This window comes from Pundamilia nyererei, unplaced genomic scaffold, assembly GCF_000239375.1.
Source record: "Pundamilia nyererei isolate P.nyererei 1_Seehausen unplaced genomic scaffold, PunNye1.0 scaffold00016, whole genome shotgun sequence".
Classification (NCBI taxonomy): domain Eukaryota; kingdom Metazoa; phylum Chordata; class Actinopteri; order Cichliformes; family Cichlidae; genus Pundamilia; species Pundamilia nyererei.
In genome coordinates this window covers 1,451,222-1,461,304 of record NW_005187417.1, presented here as the reverse complement: position 1 = coordinate 1,461,304, position 10,083 = coordinate 1,451,222, and the positions used below count along the sequence as shown (strand labels likewise).

Here is a 10,083-nt window from a genome sequence, read left to right as displayed (position 1 = left end):
CACTTTGAGGCAGCAAACCTAAGGCCTAAAAAACGCTACAAATTCACTTTTTTTTTCTTTTGCCAAAAATCGTAACATTTGTCGTCCTCCCTCGCATTTGTATGCACGGCACAGGAGCAAACAACATCACCGAAACCGCCGAGCACAAACAACAACAACCACACAACGAAGCAGTAAACAAAGAAGATGCCTCGCCATCTCTCTGTATTCCAGCCAACTAACAAAATGGCTTCCGAACGCCGTTTAGAGGCAAATAACAGGAGCGGGAGCAACAGAAAGGACCCGGCTGTTTTCTGTGAAGACCTTCCAGAAAACACTTTAAACAGAAAGTATCCTACTGGTATGGTGGCTGAAGGCTGATTAATAAACACTGCAGATGCTGCCGAACATACACCAGACATACCGCAATGCAATCCTGTGAAACACATGAGGAAAATGCGCCCAAACATACAATGTGATCTCAAAGCAAAGAACGATGCATCCAACCACAGAGGTGGCAAAAGGTGGAGAGCGTGTGCTTATTAACATGAATGCACCTCACTGAGTAATGCAAATTTGTTTTACGTACCCATTGCAAATGTTATCAACATACAGTATAAGATGCACAGGACAGCATCTGCCTTCTTTTTTCATCCTTTCACTTCATTGGCTGAACCAGAACACAAGCATAGCAGGCACTTCCAAGGATACTATTACAATTAATTACAGCACCTCAGTAACATTATTTTTCATGAAGATAACTGATAAAATCATGGAGCAAATATGTTTTTACATATGTGCATGTCAGCCTATGTGATCAAAAGTCTCAACCATTCCAAAGGCTGAAGCTGTTTCAAAACTGCTAGAAGAAGAGTAATGCTGAAGAAGATGTCTGGTAACAAAAATAATAGCTTTGCTAATTTAACAGGGTAATGGCTAACCACAAAGGAGCAGAAATGAATGGATGAATCATTTTCATGGAAAACAGCTACAGTACAAGTTTATTGCCCTAATCTGCTTTCAGTCTTAGATCTGGCCAGAATGGGTCTTAGATATCCCCAGGAGGCAATTTCAATAAGTGGATTTCAGCCCTTTCTGAATATATCTTGGATACATTAAGACCACCCGTCCATCTATCTATCTATCTATCTATCTATCTATCTATCTATCTATCTTTCTACTTTTCATTAGCAGAAGGAGCTGCACAAGAGGGCAACAGTCCACGCAAAGATAGCCAGACCTCCTTTGGACCTGATCACCTCCTCCTCTTCTGGTGGTACACCGAGGTATTCCTGCGACAGATCAGGCCCAGGGTCTCCTCATGGTTGGACGTACCTGAAACATCTCACCTAGGAGCCCAGGAGGCATCCTGCTCAGATGTCCGTATCTCTAAGGGTCATCCCAGACACACTTTGAAAAAAGTGCACTTTTCATACAATGGGTGGGGTACCAATGTAGATTGCCAGTAAATCAAGAACTTTGACTTCATGCTCAGCTCAGAAAGGATCCAATCCAATAATCTCCAGCTCCATTCTTCCCATACATATGAAAAAACAAACAAACAAACAAGCAATCCTGAATACAAAAAAACAAAAAACAAAACAGATATAATAAGAACCAAGTGACAAATTCAATAAATGATTGAAAACTGACATGCCGCTGAACAAGTATCAGCTAATGATGACTATGACGTCACGGTGTTTACATTCTCTGGACTATACTTACACTGTAATCTCTAACTTAAAACGCTAAGCTGGCTAACTGTGGCCATGCCCCCCAAAAGACCCAACCTACAGCTAACACAATGTCAGAAGTCATATGTAACAGTGGTAAAACTGGCAAACTGGGACAGAATACACAATATTTTGCTTTTTCAATTTTCTCTTTTAATTCTGCACCTCACTAAAGTCAAGTTGACAGTCGATCAAGTCCAGAGTTATTAGCATGGGAACATTTAAACGAATATACTAAATTAAAGTAGGCCATGTTGGTCCAGCAGTTTTACTGTTGTCTTCTTTTAGTAATGCTGAGCTCTAAGATACATGGCATACGCTGCTTTGAAGCATCTAATAAACCTTTGTGGAAGGACTGAGATTGATTATTGTTCCAAATAAATGAGTCTCTGCGTGGAGGTTGATATTCCTGACTGCCTGTCATCAGCGGATCACCATAAATCTAAGAGGCTGAATTAACTTTAGGATGACAGAATAGTATTACTACTTAATCAAAACTTTAGCACTACTTTAACATAAATCAACTGCTAACTTAACGGTTCAGTTAACACATTTTTTTGCATAATTTAATTTCGCCAGTTTTCTGGTTTAACTCCTTGAAAATTCAACTCTGTGAGAAGTGCAATAGCTGAGCAGTGCTACAAGGTGATGCTTCTTTCATTTTTTTTTTTTTTTTTCTTGTGTCGGGGAATAGTGGAGAGGTTTACACACTAGAAAATGTAGCTGTGGTGACCTGGCATTTTATTGCTGATGTTCAGTACAGGTAAATGTGTGGAAATGTGCCAGCGTGGAAGTCCACATTCCCTAGGTCAGCATGGTGTTACTAGCACCATACAAGTTGCAGGTTGTGCAACTGATCATTTAATAAACATGTGTTATCACCTCATGCTTTTTCATGTAGTGGCTAAAAGGTATCTATCGATCAGTTTGAAACAAAAAAGTAATGGGTGGTTTGTATTTACTTCTCTGAGCGTATATATGCAGGGGGTTAGGGATGATGCACAGCAGACACATCACTGAGGATATATTGGCAGTCGCCCATTACTGAACTGACGCTGGCTGAGTGAAAAACTTTTAAATAACACCCAACCCTCTGAAGTACTTCCTACTAAGAATATAACTGCCTGGCTGGATGAATGAATCAATAACATGACATACCTAAAGACTCACTGACTCACTCTCTGACCAGTTTACAACCTCGCTGATGCACTCAGTGACTGTGTGCCATATTTAATCACTGACCTGCTGAATGAATGAAACACAGACTCCTTAACAAAACTGAATAAATGGTTGATTGAATAAATTAAAACACTTTATCAGACTGAACTGAGGGTAAAAGCCAGACATAACATTATGAATCAGCATTATCAATATCCACATTTTCAAGTTGGAGCCACCACATTCCACCGCTGACGAAGCCAAACCGTGCCTGTTTGACACAAACACTACCAGCGCGTAGCAAAACAAAGCAAACTGATCTCCACAACACAGGAAGGAAAGAACGACTGCGGCAAATCAGAAAAACAGGAAGTGTCCTTCAGGAATGAACCTGAGCAGCTGAAACACAGATGGGACCCCCCTCCCAAAAAAGTCAGAAAAATTACATCACCGTTTATCCAAGATTGGCATTCATATACTTATATAATGTGAAATAAAGTGGCAATAAAAATAAAATTCAATATTGTGAGTTAACTCGAGAATTATCTACTTCCTCTTTTTTGAATAATGTTAAAAACAACAATGTCCCCGGATTCAAGAAACTGGGTGATTTGTTTTTTGTTGTTTAAATAAAATACATAATACGGAGACCATTTTTCTACAAACAATGTAGGAAAGTATTATGAGACAGATTTAAGCATATTCAAAGTCATATAATCAAACCAAGCAATGTTATTGTTTGTACACAATACGAGTAATGTAAAAATATAAACAGTATGAGTAAGCTGTGTTCTTAAATCGTCAAGCCAAATCTCATTTGGCTTTCAAGTCCGCTTGAAATATAAAGTAACCCACAATGCAACACAGCATAAAAACCAAAAACTGCATATCCACGTATTGAACACTGTTACCCACATTAGAAAATTCAAACAGCAAACAAAGCAGCAGTGAGCAGGTGTAAGAGGAAGGAGAGGAGGAGGCTGAGGAAAAGAGCAGAAGAAGAAGGAGAAAAAGAAGAAAAAGAAGATGATGAAGTGAGGGAGGAAAAAAAAAAAGAGAAAGCTGACGTACTTGAGCCGGAGAAATGTCCGCTCCCCAGGGAGGTTGGCCCGTTCTTTCCACTGCTAACAGGAGGGGAAAACATCTACAAGACAAACAGAGTGCACATTACCTCCGAGAGCACTGACACTGCACACAGCAAGACACATCTCTACAGAAACGTCAATGCAGCTACATGTGAAAAGCTTCATTCCAAAACGCCAATCCAACATTTGGCTGAGAGCTGTCAGCCCCTCATCTCATTATGGTCTTATTAGGAAATGTCATAAATTTAATGGTAACATGTACTCCCCCCCCCCCCTTTTTTTTTCTCCATAGGGTATACTGTCTGTTTTTTAAATGCATGATGTCTTGTTTTGGAAGGAATCTTTGTGTGGATGTTACCAAGGAAAGTGTCCAAAGTGACTAGGGCTGGGTATTGGTTGATTTAATACTAATAAGATACATCTGTTCAAGTGCCAAACACTTGACTTTGAGAAATGCCCCATTTGTTTTTCAAGAAGCCAAAGTTGTCACAGAAGTTCTCATTGCTATACAAGAACTTCAGGAACTCTGTAAGGAAAATTAAACCAATGTATGCATCTTTCCAAGAATTTTATGCCGTTTGTTTTGTTTTTTAAGGAAAAAAAAAAAGATGCAGTTTTGCAAAACAATTTTGTAACTAACTGGCATGTCCAGGGTCATATCCCAGGAGAGGTCAAGGAAGTTAAATGTCAAGATCCAAAACAATGCCAAGAAGTTTATAGTCAAGTCCCAAAGGAAGACAAACAAGTCCCAGGTCACGCATGTGCACATATGGGCAACAACACCCATATCAAGACTAACATGTCCAAGTCAAGTCCTACATCAAGACTGGCAGGTAAATCCAGGGTCATGTTTAAATCCAACAAAGGTCAAGTGTAAAGCTCCAGTAAGTCAAAAGACCCAAATCGATGCAATCATAGTCATGTCCCAAGTAAAGACAAGCAAGGTCTAAGTCCTGTCCATGAAAAGATAAGCAAGTCCAGGGCAAGTGCACTCGAACAAATGAAAAATCATATCCCAAATCAAGAGCAATATGTTATGAATTATTTTGTGAAACGGTCGAGTCCTTCATCAAAATGTGCAAGTTCCAGGGGTCAAAGGTCATGTTCCAAAAAGTTAAAAGCCAAGTCCCAATGCAAGGTCAAAAGATCCCAGAGTTAAGATGAGTAAGGGTCAAGTCCTGCAGAGAAGATATTTCACATCATAACAAACATGTCAACAGTCCAATGTTGAGACAGGCAAGTTCCTAATCATGAGAAGATGACGTAAGTCCAACAAGTGAAAACTCAAATCCCAAATCCAGTCCTTCATCAAAACATGAAAGTTCCAAGTCATGGGAAGAGGGGAGTCCAGAAGTCAGTATCTTAAATCAAAGTTCCCACTCCAAGTCCAGATCAAGTCCCTAACGTTCAAGTCCTTTAGAGAGTAACATTTTTAAATATATAGAAATTTAGAGAACCAATGCAAGTGTAAATTTTAGAAGAAAATTGAACTCAAAGTAATCCTGTCTTTATGCACTTTTATATAAGAAAAAATAAATTATTTGCAGTCAACCTCAGGAGAGGTACAAGAAAATGTAATGTTCTTAGGTATCGTGCTGATTGAATTTGATTGGCTGCTGTAAAATAATTAAATAATTCAAAAAAAAATCATCTACAGAATGATGTCATATCCTAATTTAAAAAGGGAATCAAAGGCACTGATATTAAAAGTAAAATTCAATGTACAAGTTTTTATTTTGGAGTTTTAGTCAAGAAATCAGATTCCTGACTTTGGTCAGCACCTCTTGATGCAAGGTTTTGGCCCTTCTCTGTTTTCCACTTGATGCTATGGACACATTTAGGTCTGTACTCAATCCTAATCAGAGAATCCCAGCTCAGAGCTAAACACTGAAATGAAGACTTGGTGTTCCAAAACACTGTGGGATTATTTTTGTGAAGCGGAGAGAAATCAAATTCCTCTTTCAGCATCTGTGAAAAATAAACAGGACCACTTATATCGCCTGCTCACCTTGGTGAAAAATATGTTTTCATTCTAAAGTGTCACTTTTGCCAAATGTTGGATGGCTTATTTTGGAATGAAACACTTCATATCTACTTCATATCTGACTTAAACATATGAGATAATCATCAGAACTAGTCACCATCTGCTCTACACATCTACAGGAAAATCAAGCCCACGTTAAGACAGACTGAAGCTGAATACTGATTCCTGCCGTGCTTCGAGATGAGCTACTGTAAAGCTTTACAACAGAACACTTCACGCTATCAAAGTAAGACATCTGACCCTCACAGATAACCCCTCTGGATGAACATCAGGCCCGTGTGTTGGCATGGTTGACCGCAAACACACTCCGAGCTTCACACTTACAGACGGTACAAGACTGTACTAAGTCAAGGCGTTCGAGAGGCTTTTGGTTTTATTTCAGATCAACCAGAATTCTGATAAATTAAACCCTGACCCAAAGCAGCAAACACTTGATCCATCACTGTTCTTAATGCTGCTTGCTGGGCCTGGAAGTGCGTCTGCCGAACAAGGAGGTTGCTTGCTTGTGTATTCAATCTCTCTCACAGCTGCGACAAATAAAGAGGGAAAACAAGCGTTGGGGAGATAAACGATCTAACTCGGACTATTAGCGGGTCTATCGATATCCCAGTCTAACTGCTTTGAGCTGCTGGTGTCAGCTTGTGGGCGTGTAAGGACAGATGATTGAATAAATTAATGTTCAGTCTGCGTTTATAATGAGCGGAGACACATTTTAGCTGCTGCTGCCCTCCTTTGTTTGAATTTTTTTTTTCAAATTAAGACGGGCTGATTGACATATCTTAAAAACCTGTTCAGTTTTTAAACCAGGGAAAATGCCTTTAATATTAATGCATTATCTCTTAAGGACAATAATTATTTTTCTACTTTTGTGCATAATTTAACTTCTGATTGAACTTTTCGGCATTTTGCACCTATGATAGATTATCTAAACAACCTTTTATACCATTTATAATATAACCCGGCTTACTAGATATAATAGCACTATGAAGAATATTTGTATCACAGCAGCATCTCCTTGCCATTGGAATTATAAATCAATTTACTGAGTCTATTTTATTTTATTTTATTTTATTTAATCAAATACATCATATTTAAAATATTCAGTTAACCATTGTCCAGGATTAAAATTTGTAAAATAATTTGAGCCTTTTATTTTGCTTCTTTTTAAATATATGCCACTATTCCCAAAGTAATTGAATATGTTGTGTGTGCCACTAAATTGGAAATTAGTCGTGATTTCCGTCGACTTTGGGCACTTCTTATTCTTCTACATGGACTTTAACAATAGTTCTGCTGTAAACATGGTAAATAGAGACCTACTTAGCTAAGAGAGTGTGTGTTCTATAATTACAATTTTTCTATAGACATATTCTGATGTGTGTATGAAGTTATTAAATCTAAAAAAAAATGCAACAGGGGTTAACTTGTATGAGTTGATGCACAAGTTCTTATCAACATGTTGCACTCAAATAATAAAAAAAGGGTAGTGTATTACAAGACACTAATGTGTAGGTTGCATGGCTCTAACAACAGATTTTCTAGCAGGCCTCAGCTGTGCATTCAGTCAGTCATGAGGCACACTATCTTCTCTTTGGCATTTAATTCCTGTAAAAATGTATATTTTATGATATATTTCTCATCAAAAATTATTTGTAGCACACTCCTGTTAAGTCACTTGCATGCACAGGCCATGGCTGTGATATTATGCTTTTACAGTATTAAAATTAATATAATAACTCACAACATTGCAGGTAAATTCTATTTGCATGTCATGCAGCATCACTGTACCCATGTCCCTAATACTATTATGATATTATGATACCATTACGTTCATGCTGCTTTTCAACGTTTCATAACCGGATTAATGTAAATCAGTTTTTTTTTCCCCTCTCATCATTTAGGGGTGTTTCTGATTTTTTTCCCCCTCTTCCTCCTCCTCTTCAGACCAAAGTTGCTCCCAGAGGAGGAGAGGCGCAGAGAAAACATGGGCGAGAGCGGGGACTCTATTTCCTGTCCGTCAAGTTCACCACTCAGGCTGTTCTCTTTAAAAACACACGCACACTTTCAAACCCAATCGCGGGTTTGGACATTTAACAGCAATGCTGCAGGAATATTTACACTGCGGGGACAAAGTATGACACATTTCCCTCTCCTCGGCTGGCTGTCTAGCTGTCTGTCATGCAGGTTCATGATTCAACATCGAGCCTTTTTCTTTTTTCTTTTTTTTTAATTTGCATGAAATATTCTGTACGAAACGGTGCAGAGTGCATGGAGCAGCCTAGAAAGTCACATAGAAAAAAGGAAAACATTTACTAAATCCTATCATGGGTAGAAAGATAAAAAATAATAACAACAACAACAATAATCAGGCTACACATGAAGGAAAAAAATGACTTAAAATGAGATATACTACCATGGATGTTGGGAACATTTTCAAATCGCTGTTTCGCATCTATAAGACAACAAAATTACTAATGCAGCATCACAATTCTCTGCACACACAAGCAAAAAAATTAAACAACACAAAACCAACAATATGCACTGACTTTCTGCAAGTTACTCTACATAAACACACAACTTTTTGTGCAAATAGTTAAAAGACTGAGTGAAGGCTAAAATATGCAGGCTGGGCTATGTGCCGTGCAACTCATACATTAAAAATGTAAACAGTGGTGGATGTAAAGCCTACAGAACGCTTTTATTCTCCTCTACGGCTTGCTCTCACATGATACCTGTCATTTTATTCATATTAGCGATAAGAGAAGAAGGTGGATTTCCTTACCGCGCTGAAATCCAGTAAGTCACTCAGTTCCTTGTCTGTTCCCAAAGCTGCCATCCGCTGTTGATGATGCATTTTAGCAAAATCGCACGGACCTAAAACATGGAAACAAATGGAGAGACAGATAGATAGAAGAGGATGGGTAGACAGATTGATAGATGGAGAGATAGAAAGGACGGAGAGAAGAGAGGAGGAAGACCTCGGCTTTTTTGCGCACCGCTCCGCTCCCGGATCGCTTTTCCTCCACAGCGAAATAAATCCAGTAAAACAACCTCAAAGCCTCGATCGCAAATCTAGTTTTCTTTCATCCTCGGAGTAAGGGTTCAGTCCCGGGTTCCTGGTTTTGGCAGCAGGAAATAAATCGCAAGAAGAAGAAAAAAAACTGACAGGAAATAAAAGAAGGGGGGCGACAGAACGGGAGTCTTTTCGCGTGTGTTTCAGTGTTTCCCCTGCCAAACAAGTCCGACCTCCCCGCGCTAACACGCAGTTTGTCCGCCGCGGCTGACTGTCAGGCTCGCATACGATATAAATAAATAACACTTTGTGTCTCAGGAAGGAAGAATATCACCTCCGAAATGTGTAGTGTTTGTTCTGCGTGTGTGTGTTTGTGTGTGTGTGTCTGTGCGTTTGTTTTGCGTCAGCGGAAGAGTCCAGGCAGGCTGAGCGCTCCTCCTGACCGGGCTGACGGTGCCCTCCGCTCGGCTGCCGGTGCTGAAGATCCCCCGGTAAGCAGGACGGATCCCATGTGCGTCTGGCACAGCTTCGGCGCGATAAATGTGATCGTGCGGCCACCTAGCTTACAGTCTCGTTTAACACCACTGAGCCGAGCTGCTGCTGCCGCCGCTGCTTCAGGAGAGAGCGGAAAATCCACAGGAAAATAAATAAATCTCCAAGAAAAATCGGGTTTGTTTCGCTGATTGATTGGCGCGGTGATTGGCTAGTTTGATTTGGATTAATTGGGCTAATTGAGGAAGGAAAAGGTTATTCCTTCTTGCCCCCTCCGGAGTTTGCTAACTCTTTAGTGCTTGAATCCAGTCAAATACAACTTTTAAAAAATATAAATCTTTTAAATATGTTGTGTATTATTTAATAATAATATAGATTTATTCTTTGTTTTTTTACAACTCATTGTATAATCACTTTTAGTGCATCTCAGTCTATGCTCATGTCCCTCCATGAATGCATGAATCTTGATGTTCTGCGTGTCTTTTCATTAGAGTTTGCAATGAAACAAGTGCAGTGTTTGACCTGTACGGTAACCCCCCTATGGGTCACCACTTAAAACTACAAGAGTACCAAAACTCT

General features: G+C 39.4%; 1 long non-coding RNA gene across 2 annotated transcripts; it reads right to left on the bottom strand.

Moving 5' to 3' along the window:
* Positions 1 to 3,944: 3,944 nt before the first annotated feature.
* LOC106456121 (uncharacterized) lies at positions 3,945 to 9,616 on the bottom strand. Of its 2 annotated transcripts, XR_001290283.1 has the most exons (4): positions 8,978 to 9,616; positions 8,782 to 8,873; positions 8,413 to 8,451; positions 3,945 to 4,014 (listed from the first exon to the last, which is right to left on the bottom strand). It is a non-coding gene; the product is annotated as an uncharacterized LOC106456121 (long non-coding RNA). The 2 variants fall into 2 exon arrangements; XR_001290282.1 differs by having other exon boundaries at positions 8,782 to 9,616.
* Between the last annotated feature and the right edge of the window lie 467 nt (positions 9,617 to 10,083).